Source organism: Coregonus clupeaformis, chromosome 33, assembly GCF_020615455.1.
Source record: "Coregonus clupeaformis isolate EN_2021a chromosome 33, ASM2061545v1, whole genome shotgun sequence".
NCBI classification, from domain to species: domain Eukaryota; kingdom Metazoa; phylum Chordata; class Actinopteri; order Salmoniformes; family Salmonidae; genus Coregonus; species Coregonus clupeaformis.
Genome location: NC_059224.1, coordinates 23709640 through 23720839, shown reverse-complemented (window position 1 = coordinate 23720839; position 11200 = coordinate 23709640). Strand labels below are relative to the sequence as shown.

Genomic DNA, 11200 nt, shown 5'->3' with positions numbered 1-11200 from the left:
TCCCTGGTGGTCTAGTGGTTAGGATTCGGCGCTCTCACCGCCGCGGCCCGGGTTCGATTCCCGGTCAGGGAATATCCGTTTTGGGAGTGCTGCTTATTGTAGAATTTCTCATCTTATCTTTTGATGGTGCTAGTGACATACTAACACATTCTGGAACATTATAGACGTGTACGATCCCCTTTACCCAGCGATGGATTTGGGTTTATTTTTGTCTCCTTTTCAGTTTTCACCGCTAGATGGCGGTCTAATCACAGCAATTGCTATTCGGCTGAAATCAAAAGGCATGGAGCCTGATGAGCTCATGAATTCAGTCATTATAAATGTCCCCTTGCTGTTGTTCACAAACAGAAAGTGGCACAGTTCATGCAATATCTTTTTTTTTTACATCTTTTTTGGGGGAACTTAGCCAGTGTCTCAACTTACTGTTGAGAGTTAGAATAGTACAATAAACAAGGTGCAATTTTAAAATGTGTTTGTGCATCAGCATTTTTTCTATTGTTATGTAAGTCACTGACAGTCAGCCCATGTCAGCTAAAATTGTTTATATTGGTAAGTTAGTCTAGCCAGCTATCTAAACTTGTAGTAATCATGGTCGAATTACCGACCGTGGGGCCTCCAATGAATTTGTTAGTCACTCTCACTCACATATCATTTTAAAAACTGCAAACATTTCTCTCCACCCTTTGGCAAAATTTAAAGAATTGCAGGAAATTAGCTGTAAAACTGCACATTTCTCTCTCCGCCCCATGGTAAAATGTGTAGAATTGCAGGAAATTAACGTAAACTTTTTTTCTCTCCACTGTCAAGAGGGGGGCCGCTAAACTGTTTTGCTTGGTGGGGGGGCTTGCTCTGACTGCATGTGTGGGTATGGATGTGGGTATGCAGGGCTGCGAGCCATTCCTGCCCTTCATGATGAATTCCTGATCTAGCCTATCTAAATCTCATCCCAATTTAGCACAAGTCTAACAATGACAAATTCCTAAATCACTTCACTCTCTGAGTTTGAAATCGTTGCCACAGCAGCAGTGTCTTCATTAGAGAGAGAGAGAGAGACCTAGGCCACAGTCAGTGAGAGAGTAGCCTGTGAGACAGAGATACCGTGTGTTTGTGTAACCTGGGTCTCAGAGCCCTCAAAGGCTGGAGAGAGACGGAGACAGACAGTTGGCTGGCCGATTGGGCCATTCAGGTTTTAACCAGTTCCTGACTGCTATGTATCTTGGCAGTTATTTTGACAGCACTATCACAGAGGGGTGTGGGGGGGGAGATAAGCTGTCTAAGGAATCGCCATGGCGCCGGTGTGTCCCTTCCCCTTGCCTCTCAGATGGCCAGCTCCCTGACTGCAGCGGAGGATTGTGGAGGATCATGGTAGGGAGCAGGGTTTGTGTTGGCAAGACCGTAGGGCTCTGGGAAGCATTGCACTTTCTCTTCAAAAGTCCAACCATACCCCCCTACCTCCCTTGCCTGTCCACACCCTACAATAACCCCCCCCATCCATCCCCCCACACACACACACCACACCACACCCCTAAAACCTCACTCTCCCTGTCTCTCCCTGCCATCTTGTCAACTTTTAATGAAGAAATTAACTCTTGAAATGGTCTCTCTAGCTGTTTATCTCACGCCTCCAAACATTTGAGCGCCTTAGGGGCAATGGAACCATAGTTTTGTCTGCATGGAGATAAAGAAGAGAAGGAGGGAGAAAGAGAGAGAGAAAGCCAGACCAGAACATAGCCCGACTGCATTGTAAGCAAACAGTACTAAAAAGACAAGGATGAGCTCCGGTAAACTTTTGACTCTTTGCTGAGTAATGCCTTCAAGATGTGGCCCATACAGTACAGATGTAGGATCTTAATTTGACCCAGTTTGCTACAGCATGAAAATAATCCTGCAGCAACAGGACATGTGAATTATTATGTGGATTATAATTCATCAATATGATACATTTTACGTTAGGGCAAATCAAGTATGATATTTTTAAGTGGTAATTACAAACTTTAGGAGCCTTTTTAAACTTTGAATACACTGCAATTTTTCATTTCCTGCTGTGCAGAAAAATTCTCAACAAAAGAGTGATCAAATTAAGATCCTACATCTGTATACCGTTCAATAATCCAAGCCCATCTCCCCTATAATCTCTCTCTCTGGCTCCCTAGTCTACACATGTCTATACACGGGTCATAAGAACAGTATACATACAGCTGGTCCTGTTGTGGACTCTGATATTTGAATTTTACGGTACCATCCCACCAGGGCTCACAAACAGCTTGGTACCATTACAGAGCTAGCGTTTTAGGATTATTGCTTCGAGGGAATACAGTATGAGATCAAAGCCATACACACACACAGGAATTTATGTTGCAGGAGAGGAGTGGGGTTGAGTAAGGGGAGACTGGGACAAAAGGGCAAACGTAGCATCTTTTTAGAACTGAAAACAATGTTATTTTATCATCTGGAATGATAGTTGATAGAGGCATGTGATAATATAAAGGCACATAATGTTCTTTGGGGATTTTATAATCAAACCATCAAATTTCTTCAAAAATGAAAGATGGAGAGAGATAGATGATGGAGAGAAGGATGGGAAGAGGGAGGAAGACTTCAAAGGCTCTGTGCTGCTGTACATGGTTTTGAGACAGTGGAAAACGACCCCTGACGTCTTAAGTCTCGCTTCTGAAAATGATCTTTATGCGAAGCATTATGTTATAGACACCAAGGTCTGACCCATGGCAGACAGAAATGTTAACCTTGGAAAAGCTATAAAGTCATTTTCCTCAGACGTCACACTCACAGAGCTTAGACTACGGCCACTGATAACTTCAAGTACATTGTGGCAACAAGCGGCCACAAAACCTAAACAGACCAAAAAGACATGTCACAAAGATGACTGAGGTCACAATGTTACCATAATCATTCATACTCATAACCTCAGTGCCTGTAGAGATTGTAGTAAAATTATTTAGTCTATGCATATTTCATAATATGCTTACAATCAGTATGTTGTGAATCGCTGTGAAATTATGTTTTTCATTGATCTTTTTTGTGTGTGAAATAAATATATGAAAACATTGCCTACTGATACTTATAATTAGTGTAGTTTGTTTCTTGTACTTCTCCTAGGTCACATGCTATCCTAGTCAAGAGGGGATCAGGAAGAACCAATGACAAGGGTCTCTATTAAGACTGTTTGTGTGGCCCCACTTATCAACATAAACATACAACTGAATCCCTCAGTGAGAAAGAGAGTAGCAAGTATATGGCGTTAGAACTAGACAGAGAGTGAGGGATAAATGGCTTGAATAGATCAGATAAAACATAGTGGAAACACAGGCCTGAGTGACACACATATAAGCCTTAGTGGTGGGCCTTAGTGGTGGGTGGTGGGCCTTAGTGGTCTGTAGTGGGCCACAGTGGTTTGTGGTGGGCCATAATCTGTGGTGGACCATAGTGGTCTGTCTCCCCCGGTGGTCAGGGAGCGTCCTTTCTGATGTGCCTCAGACTGATAAAGAGGGGCATCCCCCCCCAGACAGACAGACTACACACAGAGTTGGATAGAGAGAGAAGAACAAGGTGGGAAGTAGAGGTGAGTGAAGAGAGTGCAGGGTAAAAGAGAGAGAGAGAAAGAGAGATGCCTGATCAAAACAGAGATACAGATACAGGCCTACTGTATCCTGTCATGTGACACGACCCCAAACGTCAATCTGCCAATTAACTGAAGCATTACAGCATGTGACCATTGACCCAGGAAGTAAACAATATTAATATATTAAATGTATATTGAATTCTATGCAGTACAGACACCTTCCAGAGTCTACCACAGGTGAGTGAGACACATTGTAGGAACTGTTGTGACGGTTACCCCCTCTCAAATACAATACATCAATATTAGGAAGAATTGGGTTCCACTTCTAGTATTATTTGCTGTGTCATGTCTTGTATTCTGCCGTAATAACTGCCGGCTCCCCGCCTGCGCTTGAAAATATCCAGCCAAACACACAGAGACAAAATAGGCACCCATAGGTAGACACACACACTCTCACACACCCTTGTCTCTGTATGTGTGTCAGGGCATCTCGACCTGTCCCTCTGTGTTCTTGGTCACATGATGGTGGTGAAGCAATCAGTGCCATGCTGTTTACCCTGCTTATCAATGGTGTTGTAACAAGCAGATGACACACAGACTCTGACCCCAGGATACACACACACACATACTGACCACAGTGTACGCATGCACATGTGCATGTACACACACCTGTGGTGTGTCTATGGTGTTGTTCTGTTTGTTTCATATTTGACTGGACTAAGTTTTCTACAGGTCAATGATTTTTTTTAAATTAGCTGTTTATGAAAAGACCAGATTTTCCAATATGACACATAAAGCCTCTAAACTGTGATGGTCCTAACCCTACGGACATCCTCAGGATCACGCTAGCTAGCTAGCTAACATGAATTATCTAATGCTACCAGACCTCCATATTTCCCTAATGATGCCTAACCTCATCCCCCATAAAAAAAAGGGCCTGTCTCCATGTTCACTTTCCAGAAGAAAAAGTCCAGTACATCTGAATTCACGGGTAAAACTACAGACGTGTCAAACGCTGGCTAATAAATCACAGTCATAAATTCCTGCAGAGAAAATGAATTATCACTGGGTTTTGAATTTACTGCAGTACAATAATTCATCTTCCCATGTAATGTAAAGTTAGTGTTCCTGTGAAGGTCAGGATTTACAGGTAACATAAGTGTGTACTTACTGTTTGTCTGAGTGTCTACGTGTGTACATGTGTGTATGTCTGTCAACTCTTTGTGTGTGTGTGTGTTTGTGTGCACATGTGTGTGTATGTGTATGTTTGTGTATGTGTGTGTGTACTCCCACTCACACACTCAGACTATGGCTAGTCAAGACTAGCGCCACATCACTCCATCATCACAGATATGCTTTGTGGGTAGATAGCAGGTCTGCCGGCGTACAAGATGTTTTGTCCAGCCTGTCATGTTTACTTACAATGATAAGCTATGATGGATCCCCTGCAAGCTATAGACGCCACAGCCCAACAGGCACACACTGAGCGCTAAAACACACACACACATTGCATATTGCAAGTCACCTCGTAGCCCAGAAGGCACATTCAGAGAGGAATGTCTTTGACAATGTTACATAATACACTATACATTTCAGAGAGAATGCACCACTCACTCGCACACACACACACACCTTTGTTATAGTGGTTATGATGTTTTGATGTTGTACTCTGTGATCTGTTAGTTGGCCTGCGTAATGTTTCTACTGTTTCAGTTTACTTTAGTCTGGGTCGAGGCCAGGCGGGTCCGGGATCTGACCACAGACAGCCCGCTCTAAATAAACCGACCAATTAAAAAGACTAATGAGGCCCCTGCTCATGCTATCACACAGGGTGCATTGAGGGGCATTTCAACAGGCAGAAAGAGGGTCTTAGAGGGTGGTGGATTCACTCGTGTTTCAGAGGTGACTAATCTTTATTCTTGTAATACACACGTACGCACACATACCAAGAAGAGTGTATAAACATCTACTTGAGGATTTGGGGCAAAAGGAGACAAAAGCAATGCAAGTGTAAATACAATACTAAATAAGCCCTGTCAAATATAAACTGCTCCTGTTGCTACAGTAGAAAAGGAGGCTATTCTGCTCCTCCAGTTCACCTCTTCTCTCCTCCCTTGCTCCCTCTCCTATGGTTCCCTCCTCTCTTATTCTCACTTCTTCTACAATTATTTACACCCAAGGCCGTGGCGGCCGCTGGAGAAATGTAGGGAGTGAGGGACTTACAAAGAGAGTGAGAGAGAACAAGGTGGAGGTGGAGAAGGGGAAATGAGCAGCTCTGAGACACAACTCCTTCCCTCCCTCCCCCTCTCTTTCACTGCCTCCCTGTTACCTCTTTCCACCTCTACCCCCCTCTCTGTTTCTTTATCAATTGCTGCCTCCCTCTCTTTTACTCTGCATTTCTCCCTCCCCTCCCTCTTTCTCCCTCCCTCCCTCTTTCTGCCTCCCCCTCTCTCTATTATGTCCCTCTCTCCCCTCCTCTCTCTGGCTAGCTGTTCAAGGCCACACTTCTCTTCCTCCTCCCTGTTTGTCTGAAAGGTCAGAGGGACTGATACAGTACCAGGGCAACCGTTACAAATCTTCCCCCTTATCGAGGACAACACACAGATAACACTGTCTCCTTTCGCTCATCCGACAGATCCATCTCCGAAAACATCTCCCGGACCCGAAGACCCGGACGGAGCTGGGCCTGAAAATATGGAGAGACTGAGAGATTGATGTTCTCACTCCTTTCACTGAGGAGAGGAGTGTAATGGGAGAAAGAAAATACTGTGAGGCTTTGTGGAAGACTGTTTCAGTGTTTCGGTGATTAGGACTTGTGAGATAGTCACTGAAAAGATTAAGGACAGTGCATAAGTTGTTAATTGCAAGCACCTCCTTGTGTGAAAGTGTGTGTGTATTTGGGGAGGATTGCACCTGCAAGTAATGATGTGAGATTTTGCCACTTTCACCTTAACCCCCCACTACCCGTCTCTCTTTGTAACTTGCACCTGTTATCCCCCCTCCTAACACACACACACAGTCTCTCTCTGTTCTTCAACATTTCTAATGTGACAATAGCCATACCCCAGCTCTGAGCTAAGTACCTCCTTAACCCAGCAGTCTCCAGCGATTTATATCCCAGTAGAATTGATGTGTGTCTGTGCAGGGTGAAGCTAGCTAGCCCTGACTCCAGGCAGCGCTCCACCTCCTCGGCCCAGGCCACAGAGGCTTTTATGGAGATGCATGGGCTGAGCCCTGACAGAATAAGTACCCTTGCTTTTTTATCAAACTAAATGATGACGTGTTTAATAGTTAAGACATTACTAGTTATGTAATACAAGTATTCATCATTGCTTTTTATTATCGTGTGTGTGATTTTTGATAACGCTGCAGAGAGTGTGTGTTGAGAGGTTCAGAGAGAGAGCATGGAACTCAAAGTGACATGTTCAAGTGATTTTGCTATGTAGTGAGCTTGTGTATTTTTGTATGTGGTAAGTTCAGTAAAGTTCAAAGGTCATAACTTGGAAAATGACAGTGATAAGAATTCCTGGCATTATTATGGGACTGGTTTTAAGATGTGCATGCTCACACACACACACACAAGCAAATGGGATATGTTTCACTCTGGAGCTGGCATTACTCCTGAACACAGACAGAAACACACAAACACACACCAACACACCAACACACTCTGCTACTGGTTCAATTAATAGACACACTGGGCCAGCTCATAGCCTGGTACTGGGGTGTGTGTTGTGTGGTGTATGTGGTGGACGTGCAGGGTCAGTGGGTCGAGGAGGGCCCAGCCTCCTGGTTCCCACAGCACAGCGGAGGCTGTCTCTCTCCCACTATCAGGGTCCGTCTCCGGCCCCCTCTGCTCCCTGGCCCCTCTGCCCCCCCGGCCCCCCTGCTCCCTAGCCCCTGCCTGACGTCAGCCCTGGCCTGATAAGGGTGTCCAGTGGCCTGCAAGGAGAGGGGGATGGAGGGACGGGGTGGAGAGGAGGGAGGATGGAGGGAGGTTACACTAACAGAGCCAGCCCTCTGGATAAGGCCACAGACAGATAAGAAAGAGCAGTGTGGAGCCCTATTGTTTCCATCGCTCCTCCTGTGGCTTCCATCTCTTCTCTCCTACTCCGTCTTTGTGCCTCTCATTATCTATCGCTCTCTATTGCTTTCTATCACTCACTGTCTATCTCTCGCTCTCTCTCTCCGTCTCGCTCTCTGTCCTGTGTACGCTCATCCTTTCAAAACAGGAATATTCACTCTCTTATCGTGACGTACTTCCCCGTCTATCTCTGGATTGAAACACCTCTCTCCTCTCACTTCCTCATTCTGTTTTTGTTGTCTTTTTCACTGTTTGGGCATTAGGAGGGACAGCACTATAAGTGACAGGGGTGAACAGTTTTCATTCAATAAACTTTATTGGCACGAAAAGTGAGAGAGCTTGCACTGCCAAAGCAAATCTTTTCAACAAAAACAATAGCAACAACCATGAAAGTATACAACCTCCCTCTGTGTATCTCTACCACTCTCTCCTTCTCTTACTCATCTCTTTCTCTTTAACCTGATATCTGAACCCTACATGAACCCACTGTCTCCTCAACCTCACCTCAACCTCACCTCCACCTAACTCCATCCCACTCTTACCCATACTTTACCTCTCTCTACCCCCAACACACATACACACACTTCTCTCCCCGCTGCCTACCACGCAGCGTCGCCACTGAGGCCTAAACTATCAGCATGTTATCAGGTATACCCTGTGAGAGAGTGTGTGTGTGTGTGTGTGTGTGTGTGTGTGTGTGTGTGTGTGTGTGTGTGTGTGTGTGTGTGTGTGTGTGTGTGTGTGTGTGTGTGTGTGTGTGTGTGTGTGTGTGTGTGTGTGTGTGTGTGTGTGTGTGTGTGTGTGTGTGTGTGTGCTGTTTGCTCTCTAGGCCCAGGCTAGCGGACTTTGGCCATTGCTTATCACTGGGAGAGGTCCTGGGGTCTGCCTGGGATCCCTGCGCCTCTACCGCTAAAAATATACCTTTGATAAACCACACACACACGGTAGAACAACTCCCCTCGATACATGGGTTTATGGATTGGCAGTGATGGGCTGTCAATCAGCAGCTAGCTCCATACAATTGTCCAGCATGTGAATGGTGGGTTGGCCCAGCAGTGTGCGGTGAAAGTGATCATGAGGCACATCATGATATTGTCTCATAAACAGGCAATCAAAGTTGGAGTGGTATTTCAAGTATTACTCACTTCAAAGACAGCATTAGAAAATGTATTATTGTGCTCTATAAAAAGCTTTAAAAACAAGGGAGATTATTCCAACGGGGAAAAGGACTTCAGAATTCAGCAGTGTAGCATTGTAATTCATTATCCAGTGTTTGAAGTGTGTTTACGTAGCTCTTATAATGGTGTGAATAAACTCCTATTCAGCACAAGTTATCACACATGAGAAGCTACAGCTGGAGGACTGAGTTAATTATTTAGTCAAAGACAAACTCTGGGACGCAGACCTATGTCTCTCCCTCCCGACTCCCTAACCCAAATTGAACAAACAAAGCTAATCCACAAACACAACACAGATACCTAAAAATAACACACACCCGCTCACGCTCACTCATACACACACAAACGCACACACACACATCATAGTGACCGACTTTATGTTTGATTTGCCAACAGAACTCCAATGTATTAGGAGAGGAGTAAGATCCACAGAGAAAATAATGAGAGGCAGAGTGAGAGCGGGAGGGAGGGAGAGAGAGAGAGAGAGAGATATAGGGAGAGAGAGAGAGCGAGAGAGAGAGAGAGAGAGAGAGAGAGAGAGAGAGAGAGAGAGAGAGAGAGAGAGAGAGAGAGAGAGAGAGAGAGAGAGGCGGAGAGACAGAACAATATAGGACACATAGATAGGACCTAGCTAGGTATCTGCGTTAGCATTGATTAAAGGCCCACTCAAAATAGTATTTTTCTATATGTTGGCAGACACAAGTACCTGTCCACTCCGGTCATCATGGGCCAATTGATTTGAAGAGATAGCCCTGTGTTAAGATAAGCCCAGAGAATGAGTGGTGTGAGGGAACTGTCCTCACCACAAACAACCTCTCTGTAACCTGACATTGATTACCATTGGTCACACACCCACACACAAACAGGCACACACACACACACTCAAATCAATGAGGCTAATCAAAAAAAGGTAAATACGCTCAGCAAAAAACAGATGAGTTCAATACAGTTCAGGATGCTCAAATTTGACTAGGCAGAGCAACCAAACCATGGTTGCATCACAGACATTGGGCAACATGGATTAATTCCAGTCCTGCAGGTCAGTGCTCTAATTCATGGCCTCTGCTCCAGGTCCTCTGTTACAGTGTTCCCTGGCCCGGCTCTTCCTGCTCCCTCATTTGAAGTGTTCTTCCTGGAGCCAGGGGGATCCGCCGGGGGGTCTATCCAGAGGAAGAGGGGCTACAGTGTGCCACTGACCCCCCTGTGACAAGGTCTTTGCCCCAGCCCAGACAGAGACAGGCTTTCCTGGAGTCCGGACTCAATCGAGACTAGATGGAGACACACACACACATTCACACACACACACACACGCATGTGTGCACACACACACACACACACATGCATGCGCGCACACACACACACACAAATACTTCATTTGAATCCACAAATCACATTATAGTCGAGAATGATTCAAACATTTCAAAGGACACGGAAATCTGGATACTTCTGGATACGTCAGATTCTTCTCCACACAGCTAGGCTACCTATGACACACACACACAGAAAATACACCTCCCACATAACAGTCCCCTCCAGCTCCGTCTATCCCCCCACACACACACCAACATCTCTATCTGGTCCTTCACCCAACACCTAATTCATACACACACACTGCAGTAGCCTCATACATAGAGATCTGGCCTCCGTCTCAGATCCAGCCTCTGTGAGTTCTGGCCGCCATCACATTCTGTCAGTGATATTACGGCCAAGGCATGTACAAATACACAACTCAGACAGCTACACCTACTGTATACACTCATGCACAAAAGACATTCAGGTATACTCAAACCTATATGTTCATTTCCATACCAAGTAATCAATGAAATGTCAGTCAGAACCGATCGTGTAATGAACAGTGTCAAACCTACAGCTAATATTGCCACAAAACACCTTGTTCCCCTACCTATAGAGTCCCTTATATCCCCTCCTACTGTATATGCCCCAGGCAAGGTTATGACTCATCGGGGACACACGTCACAGAGTGTTTCCCCACGTAGCCAGCCTCTTTGGGTTAATAGCTGCAGACTTATTTATTAGCTGCTTTATCAGCCCGCCAGTTACACATTGATGATGCCCTGTTCCTTTCCAATGCAGCAATACTGGGCTATTTGCCTTGACTCTCCAGGGGCCAAGGACAAGAGAATCAATACTGTAATGGGCTGCCCTGCCCTGGGCTGGCCGGGCTGGACTGGAGTGGGCTGGCTGCGCTGGGCACACCCTGTCGTCTACACAAACAGAGAGGAGAAGGGAGAAAGTTGGAAATGTTAGAGAAAAAGTATACCTGCTGTAACAGTGTACAGCAAACAGGTATGGATGTCTGGATGTGGAAACATTCTGCACTCTAAAAAATGCTGAGTT

At 45.4% G+C, this 11200-nt stretch overlaps 1 non-coding gene across 1 annotated transcript; it reads left to right on the top strand.

The window, feature by feature from the left end:
- On the top strand, positions 1-72 carry trnae-cuc. The gene has a single exon. It is a non-coding gene; the product is annotated as a tRNA-Glu (tRNA).
- The last annotated feature ends 11128 nt before the right edge of the window (positions 73-11200 follow it).